Source organism: Melospiza melodia, unplaced genomic scaffold, assembly GCF_035770615.1.
Source record: "Melospiza melodia melodia isolate bMelMel2 unplaced genomic scaffold, bMelMel2.pri scaffold_178, whole genome shotgun sequence".
NCBI lineage: Eukaryota > Metazoa > Chordata > Aves > Passeriformes > Passerellidae > Melospiza > Melospiza melodia.
In genome coordinates this window covers 30,377-54,274 of record NW_026948523.1, presented here as the reverse complement: position 1 = coordinate 54,274, position 23,898 = coordinate 30,377, and the positions used below count along the sequence as shown (strand labels likewise).

Genomic DNA, 23,898 nt, shown 5'->3' with positions numbered 1-23,898 from the left:
ATCTCCTCTGTGGGTCACAGCCCTCTACTTATCTCTCAGACATCTGGGGATGCTGGTCCCTGTCAGGTGCAAAGAAAGGCCACCTCGTCACCTGGGAAGGTCCTGCTGGCACCGGGCTGGGGTCTCTCAGACAGCTGGATTAAAGAGAACCAAACATCAGTGCCTGACCTTGGCACCGCATCGGTCAAAACCCCACCATTCTGCTACTCACAGTGCTCCTAAGAAGGCCCGGCACCTCCTAACCCTGACCCTCTGCCACACATGGAATGCAGCTGCACCTGAAAGAAAGTTAGAACATATGTCAAACAACACCAGGATAACTCAAAAGCTGCGAACACCTTATGTCAATCTAGGAAGAGCAGCTAGAGCCCAAGTACAGCCCACGCCACAAATTCCAACTCCCCATGGTTTGTCCTACTGAAGCACGCCATGCAGCAGGGCAGAACAGCTCCGGCAAAAATACCTGCAGACACCCGTGACACAGAACGTGACAAACAGGGGGACATGAAACACGACACATCATGCTTGTGGTGAGGGTCTCGAGGGAAGAGGGCAAAAGGGACCCCAAAGACACACTAGGGAAGACGGCACACACCGGAGCTGTTCTGCACTGCCCACCTGAAAGCTGCCATCAAAAGTAGAGCCTCTCCCTTTAGCTGTCCTAAGAGGCACTTGGAGAAGAATGCTTTTCCCTTTGCTAATTTCTAAATCTGCCCCAAGAACTCCCAACCCACTATTCTCTCATCTCCAGGCCGTGGCCCTCAACTTATCTTTTGGATGATCGGCGATGTGGATCCACCTTGCACCTGAAATGCGTCTGCCTCGGAGGGCCTCGTGAGCACCTATGAGCCTCTTGGTCAGCTACAATAAAGAAAACCAAAACCAAAGTGTGAGTCCAGAGTTATGTGGGCCAAATCCCTGCAAGTCAGCTACTTGCCCTTTCCTGAGCGTGCCTGGCTCCCTCAGGCTCCACCTTCATCCTGATTTCAAGGCTGTGGCCTTCATTAGGGTTGGTACCTGGGTAAGAGAAAGGCAAAGTTAAATGGCATTGCTGTGAGTGCAGTGGATGACCTTGTGTGCTGCAAGACATGGGAATGCCTCTGCTAGGCTTCTGAACAGCCTTGTGTGGGAGGGCCCTCAAATAAACAAATAAACACCCTTTCTCACCCTGCTGCCTGCAAACCCCCTCCCAAGAACTCCTAACTGGATACCTGATCACCCTCCCTCTCCCAGTCACAATCCTGAATCACCTGAAGCCTCAATCTCAAACATCATCCTTGACACTGGGCAGATCTCTCTTGCGACACGATGAATCTTCTGAAAAATTGTTGTGCTTGAGAGCTGAGCAATAACAACCACTTCTCTCCGCTGCTCACCTTGGCTGCTGGTATCCAGATTGATTTCCTAAAAAGAAAGACAAAGAACAGTGCTGTAACACAGTCACCATACACACTTCTGCTGCAGAGACACACGGGGCCTCACCTGCTCGGGGCAATCCCCTCACCCGGGACGGGGCCCTCTGGCACAGATTTAATCCATCTCAACCTGAGGAAAAAATTAGGACAAGAGTCAAACAGTTGCAGGATAACTGAGGAGCTCCAGATATCCTGTGTCCATCTACAAATCCCACCTAGAGTCCAACTACACCCCACATTACACATTCCAAGTCCCCGGGCCCTCTCCTATCGCACCAGGCTGTGCGGCAGGGCAGAGCAGCTCCGGCACATACGTGTGCTGACACCCGTGACACAGGACAGACAGGACAGGACAGGACAGACAACGGGGACACAACAGGAACAGAAATCTCTTGGCAAGGAAAATGGCTGCAAGGACTGAGAGAATGCTAAGAGAGATGACTGAGTTCAAACTGACGGTCAGCTGATGAGGCTCAGAGAACCCTGGAGGAAGAAGATGCTAACTGAATGATTTATTCCAAGAACAGCAAAGATCGATGCCTAGGAATCCTATGGTCAGAATCCTCTGCCTGCCCTCACATTCTTACAAGTCCTAATCCACCATAATGGATCCAGGTGGGGCATAGCTGTCCAGACAGCTCAGAACAAGACCTGACAAGACACCTGACTGGATGCTTCCAAAGAGAGAAGAGAGTCTGATGCCTGTCTGAGCTCCCCAGTCAAAAGTTCTATGGCCTGGGTGCCAGGCCAAGGAATGCAGAGATCACAGATGCTAACAATGATGCCAAGGTTTCTGACAGGCCCCCCTAAGGTAAAAGACATGGGATACACAAACAACACATAATGCACAACAGACAAAGGACACGAGACACACCGGGACTGCTCTGCCCTGCACACCTCAGCACTGTGATCAAAAGTGAGACATGGCTATTATGGGGCCTAAGGGGCCACTTCATGAACACCCCCTACCTCCAAATTGGACTCAAAAACCCCTCCCAGTAGTTCCCAAACCAGCACCATGCCTTCATCCCCTCTGTGGGTCACAGCCCTCTACTTATCTCTCAGACATCAGGGGATGTCAGTCTGTGTCAGGTGCATAGAAAGGCCACCTCGTCACCTGGGAAGGTCCTGCTGGCACTGGGCTGGTGTCTCTCAGGTGTCAGCTACAATAAAGAAAACCAAAACCAAAGTGTGAGTCCAGAGTTATGTGGGCCAAATCCCACCAAGGCAGCTACTTGCTTTTTCCTGAGTATGCCTGGCTGCCTCAGGCTCCAGCTTCATCCTGATTCCAAGGCTGTGGCCTTCATTAGGGGTGGCACCTGGGTAAGAGAAAGGCAAAGTTAAATGGCATTGCTGTGAGTGCAGTGGCTGACCTTGTGTGCTGTATGGGAATGCCTCTGCTAGGCTTCTGAACAGCCTTGTGTGGGAGGGCCCTCAAATAAACAAATAAACACCCTTTCTCACCCTGCTGCCTGCAAACCTCCCCCCTTCCACAATAACTCCTAACTGGATACCTGATCACCCTCCCTCTCCCAGTCACAATCCTCAACTCATCAGAAGCCTGAGTCTCAAACATCATCTTGGACACTGGGCAGATCCCTCTGAAGACATGATGAATCTGCTGAGAATTTGTTGTGCTTGACACAGCTTGGAATTTCAGGGAGTCTCACTCCTCAATTTAACAAAAAAAAAAAAAAAAAAAAACAAAAAAACCAAAAAACAAAACAAAACAAAACAAAAAAAAAAACTAAATCAGAAAACAAAAATAAAAAACCCAAAACACCTAAATCCCCACAAAAAAATAAAAAAAAAATACAGAAACCACCAAAAAATCAAAGAAAGCAACGAAAACCAACCAAAAACCCCAAAAAGAAAACCTAAGAAACCAAAATTTCCACCAAAAAAAAAATCCAACAACAAAAAAAAAAAAAAAAAACAGAGCAAAACCAAAAATTACAAAGGCACTTTACCACCCCTAAACACAAAACCCAAAATCACAAACCTAAACATTCCCTGTGTTCTATGCTGTTTTCTTCACAGAATCTTCCAAGCCTCTGTGCTTCAGATGCCCAGAAACACTTGCTGAAAACAAGCTGAGATGAGCTGAAAGAGCCTCTTCCCTGAAATGAGGAGAGCTCTTGCCCCAGCACATCCCAGAGAGGGTATGAAGCCCCTCAGCCACGGCTGGGGTTAATAACCCCTGATTGTGCCCCGCCTCTCGTTCCCATGGCACCCAGGAAAAGGGAGGGGGCAATCCCACCAAGCCCTCAGAGCAGCTGCAGCTGTTTGGCTCCTCTGACTCACATTCAAGGGCAGTAAAGGGCTTGTCATAGAAGAAAGTTCTTCAGAAGAATAGCAGTACTTTCTTTTTTGCAACAACTACCTGGAGCAGAAGAACAGAAAACTGGCAAGATATAAAACTTTGTGGTAAGGTTACATAGCTGGATAAATTGGGTAATTGAGTAATTTGCTGTTACCTTCTATAATTATTCTGTGTTTAACAAAAGCCATCTAATAAATTCACACCCAAAACTCCAGCAGCCCAGCTGGCCCTACCAAATCTCTATGTTTATGCATACAGTAAACAAAACCAAAATCCCAGTAATACCTATCAGAAGTCTGTGAAAGAAATCTATTGAAATTGATCCTACCTCAAATACAAAACAACCGATGCAAAGTTAGCTTCACTCAAAAAACAATTTACACAGAGCTAATAACACCAAGAAATAAAACAACACACCATATACCAGCAAAGAATATAATAGTGAAGAAAAAAGAAACCACTTTTTTTTTTTTTTAATTTAAACTAACTTCTTTTATTAGCTAGAACAAAAGCTTCCCAAATTCCTTACAACTTCTGAGTTTCCATCCAAGCAAAAAAGCAAAATTCGTGCACTTGTGCGTTCGATGCTCCTGTCAGATTCTCTGTTTCTCTCCACATCTTCTTACACTTTCAGTCTTCACGCTGTGCTGCCGTGATGAGTTTGACGGAAGAATTGGTAAACGTTAGGAGAGGATTTCCCTGCCTCCCTCCCCAAAGCTGGTTTCCTTAGTGCATTTCACTCAATCCCAGGCCGGCAACGATGCACGCTCACCTCAAGGCTCACAGCTGCTCGGCTAAATTCGGCTGTAATCGGCTAAACTCGGCCACTGTCATCTGCATTCGGCCAGACTCGACCCTTCGGCACAGCTCGGCTCGCTTCGGCCGAACTCGGAGCCGCTCAGTGCGCTCGGCGCGGCTCGGCTCGCTTCGGCCGAACTCGGAGCCGCTCTCTGCGCTCGGGCCACCTCGGCTCGCTTCGGCCGAACTCGGTACCGCTCTGTGCGCTCGGCGCGGCCCGGCTCGCTTCGGCCCAACTCGGAGCCGCTCTCTGCGCTCGGCGCGCCTCGGCTCGCCTCGCTTCGGCCGAACTCGGAGCCGCTCAGTGCGCTCGGTGCGGCTCGGCTCGCTTCGGCCGAACTCGGAGCCGCTCTCTGCGCTCGGCGCGGCTCGGCTCGCTTCGGCCGAACTCGGAGCCGCTCTCTGCGCTCGGCGCGGCCCGGCTCGCTTCGGCCGAACTCGGAGCCGCTCTCTGCGCGTTCGGCTGAGCTCGGCTCCCTGAGGGTGGGCAAGCGGCGGCGCCTCGCGTTAAACTCGCCCGGCTCGGGGCTCTCCTGCTGCCGCGTCCCGCGGGCGGCCCGGCCATCCCACGGACACGATCTGGAGCGCGGCGTGGCACAGGAGCTTATTAGGCTGTGACCGCACTCGCGCTAATTAGCGCGCACGAGAGCAGCGGGCTCGGTTCGGCTGAGCTCGGCTCGGTTCAGGCAGCCTCGCAAGCCTGGCCTCGGTTCGCTCGAGGCCGTCAGGTTCGGCCGGTCTCGCCTTGGTTCGGCTGAGCTCATTCCATTCGGCCGAAGGAGGCGTCGTTCGCTCGTGTTTTTATAAATATCTTTCTATATTGACTGTATAATTCTATATTTAGTTTTATACTTCTATAATACTTCCATTATTCCAAATAAAAACCCCGTCTCTAACCAAATATATAAAAAAACCCCTTCTTTTAAAGGATATTGAAATATTTTTTATTTATACTTTGTATAATTATACATTCATATTTTAATTTATCGTTTCTTTGGATGTATTACATTAATTATGATATATATATACAATTTTAAAATAGATTTAAATTAGTATTTAAATTATGTATAATATCTACTGCTACAACTAATTTTTTCTTATATTTTTAATTTTTATATTTATCTGTATGTATTTATTATATATTTCTAAACTTAGATTTCTACCTTTATATTATTTGTATTTATAATTTTTACAATCAAAACCCTGCCTATTGACCAATAAAGAAAACCTGCTTTATTTAAGTATTTTAAAAATATTTTCATGTTTATAATTTTCATATTTATAATTTGTTCAATATTAGATGAGAACACACCTGCTCCTGCACCGCAGTGGGGCTCCCTCTCCTGGGGACCTTGGGGTGCCCCAACGGCATCAGAGCCCAGAGTCTTCACCCCCTTCTCCTCTGTTTAGAAAGTACACTGGAACTTTTTTCTGGAAACAAAGACATTACCTAAATCCTCTCCCCGTGTCCTAGACAGATGGATATTCAGTTATTAGTTGGCTGGGCAGCAGTTTCTTAAATAGAATGATAATCAAGATGTGAACATTTCAGCTACAAGCAAATAGGCAAATCTGAACAAGGTACTGGTGGGCGACCACTGAAGTTATTTTGAAGGAATTTTTTAAACAATAAAATACTGATACCACAAAAATAAAGCAAAAAGCTAACTACTGGCTAAGAATGAAGGAAAAATTAACTTTTGACAGCAACAACATTCCAACCACACAGGCTTTTTCCCAATGTCATACCTTATAACTACCTCTCTTGGGAATTCTCATCACGTATCCCAAAAGGAATAAATACCTCAGAGCGTCCTAAAGCAAAAAGTAGCACACATGAGCTCCTCACACTCCCGGGAGGCCGGCACAGCGTGCACTGAGTCTGCAACAAATTCTGCTCACTGAGGGTCTGCAAACAAAGGTTCAACTGATGAACTGAACTGATTTTAAAGGGAGGTTTTCTAAGCACAGAAGCACAACAAAGAACAAGCAAAAACAATTCTTAAAAACAACCTGCAAGTTTTGTTTAGCATATATGCAACTGATTTCCACCCTGTGGCTTCTCACTTTGATTTGTCTGTAGGTTCAGGAAGATGACAATGCACACTCTGCCTTCCCTGAGCCCCCCACAGCAGCTGAGCACTGCTCCGTGTGCTCAGATCATCAGGAACTGGATTGCACGTGCCCGGATGGACTGGAACTGCTCTGCTGCAGATTCAGGAGACGATGGCACAGAGGGGCTGGCCGAGGCGTCGTCCCAATTCCATTTCTGTGTGACAAGAAGCGGTTTGTTCCCAACGGGTGCAACAATCCCCAGCTCGCTTCCATGGTGAGTACCGATGGCACACAAATGGCAGCCTGAGGAAATCGTATTCTGGGCTCTAAGTGCTTGGGACGGGGTCTGATTTTTTGTTTTGCATCTGTATGATGATTAGTACGACAGGGCCCTGATTGATGACATGGCAGCACAGAATTAAAAACTCCTCGACAGGATTACATCGACTTCTAGGAAAAGACAAAAGCCTAGGACCCTTCTGAAATCTATTTTTAATGCGAAGCACACGGATTGTCACTATGCTGCGCCTTCCAGCTTTTCAAAGCAGCTTACTTCTGAAGACCAGAAAACATTTATTTCTACAGAAACAATGGGCAACCCCCAGGCTAATCTCAGCACTACTGTTTAATAGGGGATCTGCCAGCATGCCAGTCCAGCTTCAAGTGTGCTTTATTTCAGTCTAACATCCCCTCAAAATTCTTCTCACATCTCCCAACACTGACATCTTATTTTCCCCTAAAGCTTCTCATCATTAGCAATTTCCAAGTAACATGGTATTTTTACAACATTCAAAAATGTCATGCTGGACTGTGCTAGAGAGTAATTTGCATATATAAGCTTAGCAAAGTTTGAATTGACTTGTCCAGAGAAAAAACCTACAAGTGAACACCTACACCTGCCTACAAAGAGCTAACAAGCCCCTGGCAGCTGCCAGCATCAAGGCACAGCGGATGTTTCTAATACAGGGTAAGGATAACAATATCACATTCTGTTCTCTCCAGCTTCTTTTCCCTGCAGTCATATTTTGCTGCTTATGATTTTTTTAGTCTCTGTATCTTCTTGGACAGCACCGAGCCCGACGACGAGGATATGAGAGTCTTTCCCTGTCGGACGGAGAGAACCAGGAAAACAGTTAAAATAAGAACAGGGCAGTTTGAAATTCATACTTGCAACGAGAAGCAGCGCCTAACAAACAGAACAAAAGTAAACAAAGCATGGTACCTCCCTGGGGACAGAAGACTTATAAACTCTCCAGAATTTACAATTCTAGTGACCATCCCCTTCAGGACAGCAGCCAAGTGTCCCATGGGGTGGTGCTGCACCAAAGAACCATCTGAGAGGTTCCAAAGAGTGAAATGCACAATATTTTGCAAAGACAAAAAATCTTGCAAAATAACAAAAATACAATAGATGTAAACTACAGGGTAAGAGTACAAGTGTTCACTTTAAGAGCTGGAACCATCCAGGTGAGCACCTGATAAATGGATCCTCACAGGAGTTTGAACCCTTCAGGACACAGAAGGGTTTTCCCCAGAAACTTCACAGACTGAGTTTTGATAGAAGTACACTTGCCAGACCCTCAGAAACGTCACCCATTCTCCAGGTGTCTGGAGAGAACTGCAAATGGCTCTCACGTAGTTTGAGCTAGTTGTGTAAGGTCTCAGGGTGAATTTCACCAGATGCAACCAAACTGGGCAACTCCCAGTGGGACAGAAGGAACACAAAGCTTGGGTAAGCAGAGCTGCAGCAAATACTGAGGAAACAAACATAACAGCGTAAAAAATAATAAACCATCCTTTTTTTTCCCTCTTGCTTTTGTTTTTTTCTTATTCAGATCAGCACAGCAATTAAAGAGAACGTGAAAAACTCACCATTACTGAACATTTCATCATCTGTAAGCTGAGCATCCTTAGCATAGAGGACTCCAAAGTTAAAATTCACCGATCCCTGGGAAATAAAACCAAATATCGTATGGTAAACAATCAAACAGCAGTCATAAAAATTTGTTTCCTCTAAGGACTATCTGGTATGTATGTATCTTTGCATTACACATTAGAACATACACTTTATACCATCTCCTAATAGGTAATAATTTACCTTTGAACTTTGTTAGTATAGCATGAATTTTTAACTTAAACTGGTGATCTATTATTATTAAGTTGGTGCTTAAAGTTATTTCTGCTGTCACGTTCAAAAAAACATGAATTTTTTTTACTGGAATGAGCAATTGATTTCAAAGTCATCAAAAGCCCACCAAAACACAAAGCTGGGTTCACTGGACGGGTCTGTGAGCTAGAAGTAGTTAGGCTTGTACTTCCCTCTTGCTCTTCCAGAACCAATAAATCCTGTCAACAAAACCAGGATCTTTAGCCCGCTGCTGTGAAAGATTCTACAAGGATGATGGTTTGATTTGTGTTTAGAAGTTTTGATTTGAAATGGCCAGTCCAATGGATAAAGACAGTTTAGGTAGTATTACATTGCTATTATTATTATTTCTATTATTATTTTTACTATTACTACTGCTATTGTTATCATCTGCTACTGGAAGAAACAAACCAGTAGTACCTATACTTAATTACTTTTATTTCCAGGAAATAATAAAGAAAAAGAACCAAACCAAAAAAAGTCACTTCCTACCTTTTATATCAAGGGATGAAAAATTTCTCTTGGGCTCTTCTCCAATTTATCAAGACTCATAGCAATGAAAGGCAAACAAAACAGCGCTTTATAGAAGGCCAAGTGCACGTTTCAAGGCTGAACCACCAACTGATTGCAGTGACAGCAGTTACAACATGAATCCTTCCTAGAGCCTCTGTGAAATGGAATGTTCTGTGGAACTGCCGTTTCTTTCCCAAAATACTAACTTCCAACACTTCCTAAACGTATTTTGTATTTTAAAACCACAGAAGTTAGTGAGACTCTGTGCGGAGATCAGGTTTAAATTTATTTCCTTCCAAAGCACAGAGCTCTGTTCCATCACCCTTCCCTTTGGCTCTACACTGAATTATGGTGAGCATTTGAGGACTGCTCAATAATCGATTCTATTTCTCTCTTTTTCTAGTTCTCTCTATTCCTAAATCATTCAAGACAAGTCAAATGAAAAATGACAAGTTCAGCATCAGAGTCACACTTTTTCCCTTTGTCTGCTCAAGAACAGGCTCTAAATCCACTTATTGCTGCCTTCAACGATTCAGACTTGCAAAACCATTCTTACATGTTTTACAGCTTTATCATACAACCCACAGAACGCAAGCTCTGAATTACAGGAAAAGGTACACAGGCAAATATCTAAAGGGATCACTTATTTGTAAATACATACCTTGATAGAGAGCGCACTGAGAACCTTTCTGTGGGACTCTAAGGGACGCATGCTTTCTGAGCACCCTGTAAACAAGAAAAGCTACGATATATTACAGGACATCCCCACTTTTTCTACATATTCAAATAGAATTTTTAATAAAAACAGTTCAGTTACAAAAGAAGGAAGAAAACCAAGCTAATTTTACTCAGCTGTATTTACTGCCGATTTAGAGAAAAATGCCGGGCCGCGTCGGCCGTTGCGTCACACGCCGCGCCGGCAGCAGGGCCTGCCGGGAGTTGGAGTCTCGGGCTGGCAGCCACTCACGTGCCGCGTCAGCCGCTGCGTCACACGCCGCGCCGGCAACAGGGCCTGCCGGGAGTTGTAGTCTCGGGCTGACAGCCACGGCTCCGTCCCCCGCCACCGGGAGCTGCAGTCCCTCCTGGGCATCAAACGGGTCCTTCGCCCCAGGGCGGGGAAGGACCTGAGGCAGCACCGCTCCTCCCGGATGCCCTCTCTTTTTTCCTCCAACTCTTTTTACTTTTTTCACTCTGTTTTTTTTTTCACCACTTCCCTTCCCCCTTGCTCTCCTGCTTCCTTTCATTTCCTTTCCTTTCCTTCCCTTCCCTTTGCCTTTCTTCTATTTCTGATCTTGGTTTACCTTTCCACCTTCAGAATAAAAAAGCAGCAGTAGAAACTTTCAGGCTACCCGGGAGTAAAAATAAAACTCCAAAACGAAAATGCTTTAAAGAAAACGATTTATTCCCTGGGAGCCTGAAATTTTCTACTGCTGCATGTGACACAGAGCTTTTATTCCTTCTTATAGATAGTTGATATTTTATATATATTTATAGTTTATGTTGATGCATTATATTAATAACTACATATAATAGGCACCTTATTCAAAAAATATACGGGAATTATTTTTTAAATTATTTACCATATCTACTGCTACAACTTATTTTTCCTTATATTTCTAATTTTTATATAAATCTTTAATGTGTTTATGATATATTTCTATACTTATATTTCTACCTTTATATTATTTGTATTTGTAATTTTTACACTAAAACCCCTGCTTTGGCAAAGAAAAAACAAAACCATCCATTATTTTAAACTACCTAAATTTTTTTTATATTTATATTTATCATAATATACAACAAATGATAGATATAAGTAGATAGATATATCACACCCGCATTTATATCTATTTTATATCCATTTCCTATAATATTTTTCATAAAATATATGCAGTATTACGTGTATTATATATTGTATCAATTTATGTTATTTTACATTTACAATTTATTAATAAGTTTTTATAGATCTGCATATAGTTGCAATACATTTATATATTTGTATTTTTGCTTGGCTTGTATTTACATTTATATTCTCTATTCATATATCTATAAACATACACAATACTCTATTAAAATTAGAGTAACTTATTGTAACATATAATGACTTATGTTACATGTTAAATTTTAAAAATTGACCGAATATATAAAAATAAAATTGGCTCATTCCCATTGCTACACATCTATTTCTTTTGTTTCACTATAGTTAGAGTCATAATTGCATATTTAAAATCCAATTCCTAAATGAAATGACAAAATAAACAGCATCAAATTCTCACCAATATCTTCCAAAAACATCAAGATACCTCCAACAGCCAAACAAGTGTCAGCGAAAAAACCAAGAACACTCTTTTCAATAACAATTCTCATCACGACAGAAAAATGGAACCAAAATAAAAGAAAATCCTATAGAAACACACACAGCAAATTACAAAAAGTACTAAAAAAAAGTCAAACCAATCTACTCAACTCAAGCCAGTGCCGCTCACCCTGAACGACATTACTAAAAAAGAAAAAACCAACAAAATTCTACCTCTACGCTAACTTAACGAATAAACAATCCTCTGTAAAAGTAACTTTAAAACCTGAACTAATTAACAAAATGGAAAAACATCTTAACCACTAAAAACTAAGAAATTAACTACCCAAATAAATAAATAGTTTTAAAAACCACCATATAAATACCCATGTTCCCAAAATAAACCCTGATAAACAATACTCAAAAAAATTAAAAGACAACAACAACAACAACAAAAAAAAAGAAAATAAAGAAACCAACAAGAATAATACCAAAAACCAGATAAACTTAAAACTGCAACAAAAAAATTATTCCCAACTGAATAAACCCATAGTGCCTCAAGCTATCAAAATAAAAATACCACCTAGAAACAAACACAAAGACTAAAGACAAACGTAACCATAAACAATGTCCCCCAAATTACCCGTAACCATAAAACATACACTACAATCAAATAAACCAACCAAATAAAAGCCCTGGAAGACGATAAACACACATGCAATTATAAAGATTAAAAACCCGCTGCTATGAACGACACGACGCTACCTCAAGCCCTCCAAAACAAACACTACAGACTCACGCTAATAAAAGCCACCACAACAGAATTAAAATCCGAACCGCTGCTTCACGCTATGACCCGTAAAAATCATTGCACGCCCTTCTAAACATAATACCCCGGGAAAAAAAAAAAAACTCCGACTACAAAACTCAATCCAAAACAAACCTTTATCATCCCTACCGGCACCGAGAACCGTACCACTCAGGAAGAACACCGTATCCCTTAGCGTACACCCGCTGCAAACCGAACACAGCGATGCAATCAACGCCTCCAAAGCGCCTCCGAGCCACGGCACCGCCGAACTATGAGCGGCCGAACCCCGCGCTCGCTGCCGGCCCCGGACGGAGCGCGGCTCCCGGCAGGAAAGCGGCTCCTGCGGCGGCCGCTCCGGCACGCGGGGCCGGCGCCGTCCCGGGGAGCCCCGCCCGCTGCCCCTGCCCGGCGGGGCCGGTACCGGGCCCGGGGCTACCGGCGGCGCCCGAGCCCCGCGCCTGGAGCGGACGGAGCGGCCAGCACCGCCCGGGCCGGTGCAGCAGCGCCCGCGCCGCCTCTGCCGCCCTTGGCCGGCCCGGCCTGGCTCCGCTCGGCTCCGCATGGCTCGCACCGGCGCGGCTCCGCCACTGCCGCCCTGGCCACGCCAAAACCCCGTGCGCCCCGGCAGCTGCTCGGGCCGTGCCAGCAGCACTCCCGAGCGGGAACGTTCCGGGCCGGGAACGTTCCGGGCCGGGAACGTTCCGGGCCGGGCCGCGGGCACGAGGAGCGCCCTCCAATGCAGCGGCACAGCCCCATTGCAGCCCTGCAAACGCTGCCGGAGCTGCGGCTTCCCGCAAGCCAACCCCGAAACCTACGCCGCAGGCGGGGCTCACCTCACTTCAACAAGGGCAAAGAAATGTGTTCTCCCCTCCAATTTCACCCCCTAGGAGAGCAGAAAAGAAGGGGTGCTCCTCAAATGAAAGCCTTCGACTGATGGGAAAGGGCGATTTCAAACCCTTGAAAAGGAGGGACACCAGGGCTGCCCCCTCCATTTAAACCCTAGGGTGATGAAAATGGGGTGGGCTGCCTTCAAATCAAACCCATAATACCACAAGAATACTTTTCCCATTCCCCTTAAAATAGAACGCAGGGATTCCCTGTCACCCCCGGGATACCCCTAACAGCCTGGAAAAGGCAGCTTTTCCTGCAATCAACACCCTTAAAACCACAAGTGAAGAGGGATCCCCTCAGTTCAAACACAGACAATAAGAGAAGAGGAGCTGCTTCCTTCTCCGTAATTCCTTTTGTCTTCATAAGCTCCACTTTTGTTCCTGGGGAACCGGGGAGGGACTGGCAAGATGAAATTGCAAAGGGGAAGGAGAAAAGTCCCCGCTCCAAACCCACACGGGCTCACCTGTTCGGCTGCTGCTCCCCGCCACAAAGATTCATCCCTCGGCACCTCCTTTAAGCGATGCTCCACGTACCCAAGCGCGGATCCAGGCGTTTCCCCGACCCTGTGGGAAGCTCCCGCAGTCCTTCCATGAGACAGCGCCGGGAGCGCCCCATAAACCCCTTCACTCAGCAGCTCCATGCAAAAGGGAGCTGAGGCAAAGCCTCGCCCCGGCAGGAGCCGGCCCCTCATCATCCTCACACTCACACCTGGGCTGCTCTGAGCCCCCATCATCCTCACACTCGCACCTGGGTTGCTCCGAGCCCCCCATCATATATTTTTCATATTTATATTTGCATGTATATTTAGAATTTATATTACTGTATAATAAAAATTATATTATATATTGCATCTCTTTATGTTACTTACATAGATTTCTATTTCTATTTCTATTCATAGTTTGGTATTATATCTTTATATCTCTATATATTTATTATATATTTCTGTATGTCGGTTTACATTTCTATAGTACTTACATTATTTAAAATAAAACCTCTGCCTCTAATGAAATAAAAAGCAAAGACACCCCTTTCTTTAAAACACATTTAAAATTTTAAAAATAATTTTGTTTGTCATAATTCTATTCACATCTATATTTGTAATTTCCATTTGTTATATTTATAGATATTATATATATTGGAGAGAATACCTTTTTATATAATAATAGATATATTCTTTTGACACAATAGATTTCTTTTACTTATATCTATATATATTAAATATTTATTGATATTGACATATATATGATATATTTGGATTTCTAGTTTTATATTTTTTATGAAATCTCCAGCCTATACCCCAATAAAAGCCAAACAATCCCCAATTTATTTAAACTATATTTAAACATAAATCCTGTCACAGCTGCATTGCACAGCAGTGCCCCAAGCTAATCTGACACTTGTTCATCTCCTGGACCTGAATCTGAACCCGCTCACCTTGATCGCACCTGGCAGAACCATTTTCGTACCTTTTCTGGCATATCTTGTTTTTGGTTTTTTTTGTCTTGAGTTTTTGTGGCCTTTATTGCCACTCTTTCTTGCCTTGTTTCTTGGGGCTTTTACTCCCTTTTTCCTTGATTTTTTTCTGGCATTTCTTGGAGTTTTTTCTTTGTTTCTTCTTGCCCATTTTGGTGTTTTTTCTGGTTTTTCCTTGCCCCTTGGGATTTTTTTTTTCTGTTTATTTTTTTTTCTGGGTTTTTCTTTGCCATTTTGGTTTTTTTTTTTTTTTTCCTGGATTTTTCTTCCCCATCTTAGTATTTTGTTCTGATTTTATTTCTTGCCCATCTTGGGGTTTTTCCCTGGTCAGTTTCAGGGGATTTTTCTTGCCCATCTTGGGTTCTTTTCTGGTTTTTTTTTCTGGGTTTTTCTTAGGGTTTTTGTCCGTATTTTTTTTTTTCTGGGATTTTTCTCGCCCATCTCGGGGTTCTATTGTGGGCTTTTCCTTGCCCATCTTGGGGTTTTCTTCTGCTTTGTTTTCTTACCCATTTTGTTGTTGTTGTTGTTTGGGATTTTTGGTTGTTTGGTTTTGGGGTTATTTTTCCTGTTTTTTTTTTTTTTCCTGAGGTATTTCTGGGATTTTTCTTACCCATCTTGGGGTTTTTTTCGGGGGGGGGGCGGTTTTCTCGCCCATCTCGAGGTTTTTTCTGTGGGTTTGTTTTTTGTTGCATTTTCTTTCTTTTCTTTTTCTTTTTTTACCCCCTAGGTTACTCCGTGCCCTCCTGGTTTTTTCTTTACGGCCGTATTTACGACAGTCGCGCTTTACGGCACCTTTTACGACAGTCGCGCTTTACGGCCGTATTTACGACAGTCGCGCTTTACGGCACCTTTTACGACAGTCGCGCTTTACGGCACCTTTTACGACAGTCGCGCTTTACGGCACCTTTTACGACAGTCGCGCTTTACGGCCGTATTTACGACAGTCGCGCTTTACGGCCGTATTTACGGCAGTCGCGCTTTACGGCCGTATTTACGACAGTCGCGCTTTACGGCCGTATTTACGGCAGTCGCGCTTTACGGCCGTATTTACGACAGTCGCGCTTTACGGCCGTATTTACGACAGTCGCGATTTACGGCCGTATTTACGACAGTCGCGCTTTAGGGCCGTATTTACGACAGTCGCGATTTACGGCCGTATTTACGACAGTCGCGATTTACGGCACCTTTTACGACAGTCGCGCTTTACGGCACCTTTTACGACAGTCGCGATTTACGGCCGTATTTACGACAGTCGCGCTTTACGGCCGTATTTACGGCAGTCGCGCTTTACGGCCGTATTTACGACAGTCGCGCTTTACGGCCGTATTTTCGACAGCCGCGCTTTACGGCACCTTTTACGACAGTCGCGCTTTACGGCCGTATTTACGGCAGTCGCGCTTTACGGCCGTATTTACGACAGTCGCGCTTTACGGCCGTATTTACGGCAGTCGCGCTTTACGGCCGTATTTACGACAGTCGCGCTTTACGGCCGTATTTACGGCAGTCGCGCTTTACGGCCGTATTTACGACAGTCGCGCTTTACGGCACCTTTTACGACAGTCGCGATTTACGGCCGTATTTACGACAGTCGCGCTTTACGGCCGTATTTACGACAGTCGCGATTTACGGCCGTATTTACGACAGTCGCGCTTTACGGCACCTTTTACGACAGTCGCGATTTACGGCCGTATTTACGACAGTCGCGCTTTACGGCCGTATTTACGGCAGTCGCGCTTTACGGCCGTATTTACGGCAGTCGCGCTTTACGGCCGTATTTACGACAGTCGCGCTTTACGGCCGTATTTACGGCAGTCGCGCTTTACGGCCGTATTTACGGCAGTCGCGCTTTACGGCCGTATTTACGACAGCCGCGCTTTACGGCACCTTTTACGACAGTCGCGCTTTACGGCCGTATTTACAGCAGTCGCGCTTTACGGCCGTATTTACGACAGTCGCTATTTACGGCCGTATTTACGGCAGTCGCGCTTTACGGCCGTATTTACGGCAGTCGCGCTTTACGGCCGTATTTACGACAGTCGCGCTTTACGGCCGTATTTACGACAGTCGCGATTTACGGCCGTATTTACGACAGTCGCGCTTTACGGCACCTTTTACGACAGTCGCGATTTACGGCCGTATTTACGACAGTCGCGCTTTACGGCACCTTTTACGAGAGTCGCGCTTTACGGCCGTATTTACGGCAGTCGCGCTTTACGGCCGTATTTACGGCAGTCGCGCTTTACGGCCGTATTTACGACAGTCGCGCTTTACGGCCGTATTTACGACTGTCGCGCTTTACGGCCGTATTTACGGCAGTCGCGCTTTACGGCCGTATTTACGACAGTCGCGATTTACGGCCATATTTACGACAGTCGCGCTTTACGGCCGTATTTACGGCAGTCGCGCTTTACGGCCGTATTTACGGCAGTCCCGCTTTACGGCCGTATTTACGACAGTCGCGCTTTACGGCCGTATTTACGGCAGTCGCGCTTTACGGCCGTATTTACGACAGTCGCGATTTAGGGCCGTATTTACGGCAGTCGCGCTTTACGGCCGTATTTACGGCAGTCGCGCTTTACGGCCGTATTTACGACAGTCGCGCTTTACGGCACCTTTTACGACAGTCGTGCTTTACGGCCGTATTTACGACAGTCGCGCTTTACGGCCGTATTTACGACAGTCGCGCTTTACAGCCGTATTTACGGCAGTCGCGCTTTACGGCCGTATTTACGACAGTCGCGCTTTACGGCCGTATTTACGGCAGTCGCGCTTTACGGCCGTATTTACGACAGTCGCGCTTTACGGCCGTATTTACGGCAGTCGCGCTTTACGGCCGTATTTACGACAGTCGCGATTTACGGCACCTTTTACGACAGTCGCGCTTTACGGCACCTTTTACGACAGTCGCGATTTACGGCCGTATTTACGACAGTCGCGCTTTACGGCCGTATTTACGGCAGTCGCGCTTTACGGCCGTATTTACGACAGTCGCGCTTTACGGCCGTATTTACGACAGTCGCGCTTTACGGCCGTATTTACGGCAGTCGCGCTTTACGGCCGTATTTACGGCAGTCGCGCTTTACGGCCGTATTAACGACAGTCGCGCTTTACGGCCGTATTTACGACAGTCGCGATTTACGGCCGTATTTACGACAGTCGCGCTTTACGGCCGTATTTACGACAGTCGCGATTTACGGCCGTATTTACGACAGTCGCGCTTTACGGCACCTTTTACGACAGTCGCGCTTTACGGCCGTATTTACGACAGTCGCGCTTTACGGCCGTATTTACGGCAGTCGCGCTTTACGGCACCTTTTACGACAGTCGCGCTTTACGGCCGTATTTACGGCAGTCGCGCTTTACGGCCGTATTTACGGCAGTCGCGCTTTACGGCCGTATTTACGGCAGTCGCGCTTTACGGCCGTATTTACGACAGTCGCGCTTTACGGCCGTATTTACGACAGTCGCGCTTTACGGCACCTTTTACGACAGTCGCGCTTTACGGCCGTATTTACGGCAGTCGCGATTTACGGCCGTATTTACGACAGTCGCGCTTTACGGCCGTATTTACGGCAGTCGCGCTTTACGGCCGTATTTACGGCAGTCGCGCTTTACGGCCGTACTTACGACAGTCGCGCTTTACGGCCGTATTTACGACAGTCGCGATTTACGGCCGTATTTACGACAGTCGCGCTTTACGGCCGTATTTACGGCAGTCGCGCTTTACGGCCGTATTTACGACAGTCGCGCTTTACGGCCGTATTTACGACAGTCGCGCTTTACGGCCGTATTTACGGCAGTCGCGCTTTACGGCCGTATTTACGACAGTCGCGCTTTACGGCCGTATTTACGGCAGTCGCGCTTTACGGCCGTATTTTCGACAGCCGCGCTTTACGGCACCTTTTACGACAGTCGCGCTTTACGGCACCTTTTACGACAGTCGCGCTTTACGGCCGTATTTACGGCAGTCGCGCTTTACGGCCGTATTTACGACAGTCGCGCTTTACGGCCGTATTTACGGCAGTCGCGCTTTACGGCCGTATTTTCGACAGCCGCGCTTTACGGCACCTTTTACGACAGTCGCGCTTTACGGCACCTTTTACGACAGTCGCGCTTTACGGCCGTATTTACGGCAGTCGCGCTTTACGGCCGTTTTTACGACAGTCGCGCTTTACGGCCGTATTTACGACAGTCGCGCTTTACGGCCGTATTTACGACAGTCGCGCTCTACGGCCGTATTTACGACAGTCGCGCTTTACGGCCGTATTTACGACAGTCGCGATTTACGGCCGTATTTACGACAGTCGCGCTTTACGGCCGTATTTACGACAGTCGCGCTTTACGGCCGTATTTACGGCAGTCGCGCTTTACGGCCGTATTTACGACAGTCGCGCTCTACGGCCGTATTTACGACAGTCGCGCTTTACGGCCGTATTTACGACAGTCGCGCTTTACGGCCGTATTTACGACAGTCGCGCTTTACGGCCGTATTTACGGCAGTCGCGCTTTACGGCCGTATTTACGACAGTCGCGATTTACGGCCGTATTTACGGCAGTCGCGCTTTACGGCCGTATTTACGGCAGTCGCGCTTTACGGCCGTATTTACGGCAGTCGCGCTTTACGGCCGTATTTACGGCAGTCGCGCTTTACGGCCGTATTTACGACAGTCGCGCTTTACGGCCGTATTTACGGCAGTCGCGCTTTACGGCCGTATTTAAGGCAGTCGCGATTTACGGCCGTATTTACGACAGTCGCGCTTTACGGCCGTATTTACGGCAGTCGCGCTTTACGGCCGTATTTACGACAGTCGCGCTTTACGGCCGTATTTACGACAGTCGCGCTTTACGGCCGTATTTACGGCAGTCGCGCTTTACGGCCGTATTTACGGCAGTCGCGCTTTACGGCCGTATTTACGGCAGTCGCGCTTTACGGCCGTATTTACGACAGTCGCGCTTTACGGCCGTATTTACGGCAGTCGCGCTTTACGGCCGTATTTACGGCAGTCGCGCTTTACGGCCGTATTTACGGCAGTCGCGCTTTACGGCCGTATTTACGGCAGTCGCGCTTTACGGCCGTATTTACCGCAGTCGCGCTTTACGGCCGTATTTACGGCAGTCGCGCTTTACGGCCGTATTTACCGCAGTCGCGCTTTACGGCCGTATTTACTACAGTCGCGCTTTACGGCCGTATTTACGGCAGTCGCGCTTTACGGCCGTATTTACCGCAGTCGCGATTTACGGCCGTATTTACGACAGTCGCGCTTTACGGCCGTATTTACGACAGTCGCGCTTTACGGCCGTATTTACGGCAGTCGCGCTTTACGGCCGTATTTACGACAGTCGCGATTTACGGCCGTATTTACGACAGTCGCTATTTACGGCCGTATTTACGACAGTCGCGCTTTACGGCCGTATTTACGACAGTCGCTATTTACGGCCGTATTTACGACAGTCGCGCTTTACGGCCGTATTTACGGCAGTCGCGCTTTACGGCCGTATTTACGACAGTCGCGCTTTACGGCCGTATTTACGGCAGTCGCGCTTTACGGCCGTATTTACGGCAGTCGTGCTTTACGGCCGTATTTACGACAGTCGCGCTTTACGGCACCTTTTACGACAGTCGCGCTTTACGGCCGTATTTACGACAGTCGCGATTTACGGCCGTATTTACGGCAGTCGCGCTTTACGGCCGTATTTACGGCAGTCGCGCTTTACGGCCGTATTTACGACAGTCGCGCTTTACGGCCGTATTTACGGCAGTCGCGCTTTACGGCCGTATTTACGGCAGTCGCGCTTTACGGCCGTATTTACGACAGTCGCGCTTTACGGCCGTATTTACGACAGTCGCGCTTTACGGCCGTATTTACGGCAGTCGCGCTTTACGGCCGTATTTACGACAGTCGCGATTTACGGCCGTATTTACGACAGTCGCGCTTTACGGCCGTATTTACGGCAGTCGCGCTTTACGGCCGTATTTACGGCAGTCGCGCTTTACGGCCGTATTTACGGCAGTCGCGCTTTACGGCCGTATTTACGACAGTCGCGATTTACGGCCGTATTTACGACAGTCGCGCTTTACGGCCGTATTTACGGCAGTCGCGCTTTACGGCCGTATTTACGGCAGTCGCGCTTTACGGCCGTATTTACGGCAGTCGCGCTTTACGGCCGTATTTACGACAGTCGCGCTTTACGGCACCTTTTACGACAGTCGCGCTTTACGGCCGTATTTACGACAGTCGCGCTTTACGGCCGTATTTACGGCAGTCGCGCTTTACGGCCGTATTTACGGCAGTCGCGCTTTACGGCCGTATTTACGACAGTCGCGCTTTACGGCCGTATTTACGGCAGTCGCGCTTTACGGCCGTATTTACGGCAGTCGCGCTTTACGGCCGTATTTACGACAGTCGCGCTTTACGGCCGTATTTACGACAGTCGCGCTTTACGGCCGTATTTACGGCAGTCGCGCTTTACGGCCGTATTTACGACAGTCGCGATTTACGGCCGTATTTACGACAGTCGCGCTTTACGGCCGTATTTACGGCAGTCGCGCTTTACGGCCGTATTTACGGCAGTCGCGCTTTACGGCCGTATTTACGACAGTCGCGCTTTACGGCCGTATTTACGACAGTCGCGCTTTACGGCCGTATTTACGGCAGTCGCGCTTTACGGCCGTATTTACGACAGTCGCGATTTACGGCCGTATTTACGACAGTCGCGCTTTACGGCCGTATTTACGGCAGTCGCGCTTTACGGCCGTATTTACGGCAGTCGCGCTTTACGGCCGTATTTACGACAGTCGCGCTTTACGGCCGTATTTACGGCAGTCGCGCTTTACGGCCGTATTTACGGCAATCGCGCTTTACGGCCGTATTTACGGCAGTCGCGCTTTACGGCCGTATTTACGGCAGTCGCGCTTTACGGCCGTATTTACGGCAGTCGCGCTTTACGGCCGTATTTACGACAGTCGCGCTTTACGGCCGTATTTACGGCAGTCGCGCTTTACGGCCGTATTTACGGCAGTCGCGCTTTACGGCCGTATTTACGACAGTCGCGCTTTACGGCACCTTTTACGACAGTCGCGCTTTACGGCCGTATTTACGACAGTCGCGCTTTACGGCCGTATTTACGGCAGTCGCGCTTTACGGCCGTATTTACGGCAGTCGCGCTTTACGGCCGTATTTACGACAGTCGCGCTTTACGGCCGTATTTACGGCAGTCGCGCTTTACGGCCGTATTTACGGCAGTCGCGCTTTACGGCCGTATTTACGACAGTCGCGCTTTACGGCCGTATTTACGACAGTCGCGCTTTACGGCCGTATTTACGGCAGTCGCGCTTTACGGCCGTATTTACGACAGTCGCGATTTACGGCCGTATTTACGACAGTCGCGCTTTACGGCCGTATTTACGGCAGTCGCGCTTTACGGCCGTATTTACGGCAGTTGCGCTTTACGGCCGTATTTACGACAGTCGCGCTTTACGGCCGTATTTACGACAGTCGCGCTTTACGGCCGTATTTACGGCAGTCGCGCTTTACGGCCGTATTTACGACAGTCGCGCTTTACGGCCGTATTTACGGCAGTCGCGCTTTACGGCCGTATTTACGGCAGTCGCGCTTTACGGCCGTATTTACGGCAGTCGCGCTTTACGGCCGTATTTACGGCAGTCGCGATTTACGGCCGTATTTACGGCAGTCGCGCTTTACGGCCGTATTTACGGCAGTCGCGCTTTACGGCCGTATTTACGGCAGTCGCGCTTTACGGCCGTATTTACGGCAGTCGCGCTTTACGGCCGTATTTACGGCAGTCGCGCTTTACGGCCGTATTTACGGCAGTCGCGCTTTACGGCCGTATTTACGGCAGTCGCGATTTACGGCCGTATTTACGGCAGTCGCGCTTTACGGCCGTATTTACGACAGTCGCGCTTTACGGCCGTATTTACGGCAGTCGCGCTTTACGGCCGTATTTACGGCAGTCGCGCTTTACGGCCGTATTTACGGCAGTCGCGCTTTACGGCCGTATTTACGGCAGTCGCGCTTTACGGCCGTATTTACGGCAGTCGCGCTTTACGGCCGTATTTACGACAGTCGCGATTTACGGCCGTATTTACGGCAGTCGCGCTTTACGGCCGTATTTACGGCAGTCGCGCTTTACGGCCGTATTTACGGCAGTCGCGCTTTACGGCCGTATTTACGACAGTCGCGCTTTACGGCACCTTTTACGACAGTCGCGCTTTACGGCCGTATTTACGACAGTCGCGCTTTACGGCCGTATTTACGGCAGTCGCGCTTTACGGCCGTATTTACGGCAGTCGCGCTTTACGGCCGTATTTACGACAGTCGCGCTTTACGGCCGTATTTACGGCAGTCGCGCTTTACGGCCGTATTTACGGCAGTCGCGCTTTACGGCCGTATTTACGACAGTCGCGCTTTACGGCCGTATTTACGACAGTCGCGCTTTACGGCCGTATTTACGGCAGTCGCGCTTTACGGCCGTATTTACGACAGTCGCGATTTACGGCCGTATTTACGGCAGTCGCGCTTTACGGCCGTATTTACGGCAGTCGCGCTTTACGGCCGTATTTACGACAGTCGCGCTTTACGGCCGTATTTACGACAGTCGCGCTTTACGGCCGTATTTACGGCAGTCGCGCTTTACGGCCGTATTTACGACAGTCGCGATTTACGGCCGTATTTACGGCAGTCGCGCTTTACGGCCGTATTTACGGCAGTCGCGCTTTACGGCCGTATTTACGGCAGTCGCGCATTACGGCCGTATTTACGGCAGTCGCGCTTTACGGCCGTATTTACGGCAGTCGCGCTTTACGGCCGTATTTACGGCAGTCGCGCTTTACGGCCGTATTTACGGCAGTCGCGATTTACGGCCGTATTTACGGCAGTCGCGCTTTACGGCCGTATTTACGGCAGTCGCGCTTTACGGCCGTATTTACGGCAGTCGCGCTTTACGGCCGTATTTACGGCAGTCGCGCTTTACGGCCGTATTTACGGCAGTCGCGCTTTACGGCCGTATTTACCGCAGTCGCGCTTTACGGCCGTATTTACGGCAGTCGCGCTCTACGGCCGTATTTACGGCAGTCGCGCTTTACGGCCGTATTTACTACAGTCGCGCTTTACGGCCGTATTTACGGCAGTCGCGCTTTACGGCCGTATTTACGGCAGT

General features: G+C 47.8%; 1 long non-coding RNA gene across 2 annotated transcripts; it reads right to left on the bottom strand.

The window, feature by feature from the left end:
- Nucleotides 1–5,621: 5,621 nt before the first annotated feature.
- LOC134433299 (uncharacterized) lies at nucleotides 5,622–10,154 on the bottom strand. 2 transcript variants are annotated; one of them, XR_010031534.1, is made up of 3 exons: nucleotides 9,230–10,154; nucleotides 8,464–8,539; nucleotides 5,622–7,695 (listed from the first exon to the last, which is right to left on the bottom strand). It is a non-coding gene; the product is annotated as an uncharacterized LOC134433299 (long non-coding RNA). The 2 variants fall into 2 exon arrangements; XR_010031533.1 differs by having other exon boundaries at nucleotides 5,622–8,539; nucleotides 9,230–9,404; nucleotides 9,912–10,154.
- Between the last annotated feature and the right edge of the window lie 13,744 nt (nucleotides 10,155–23,898).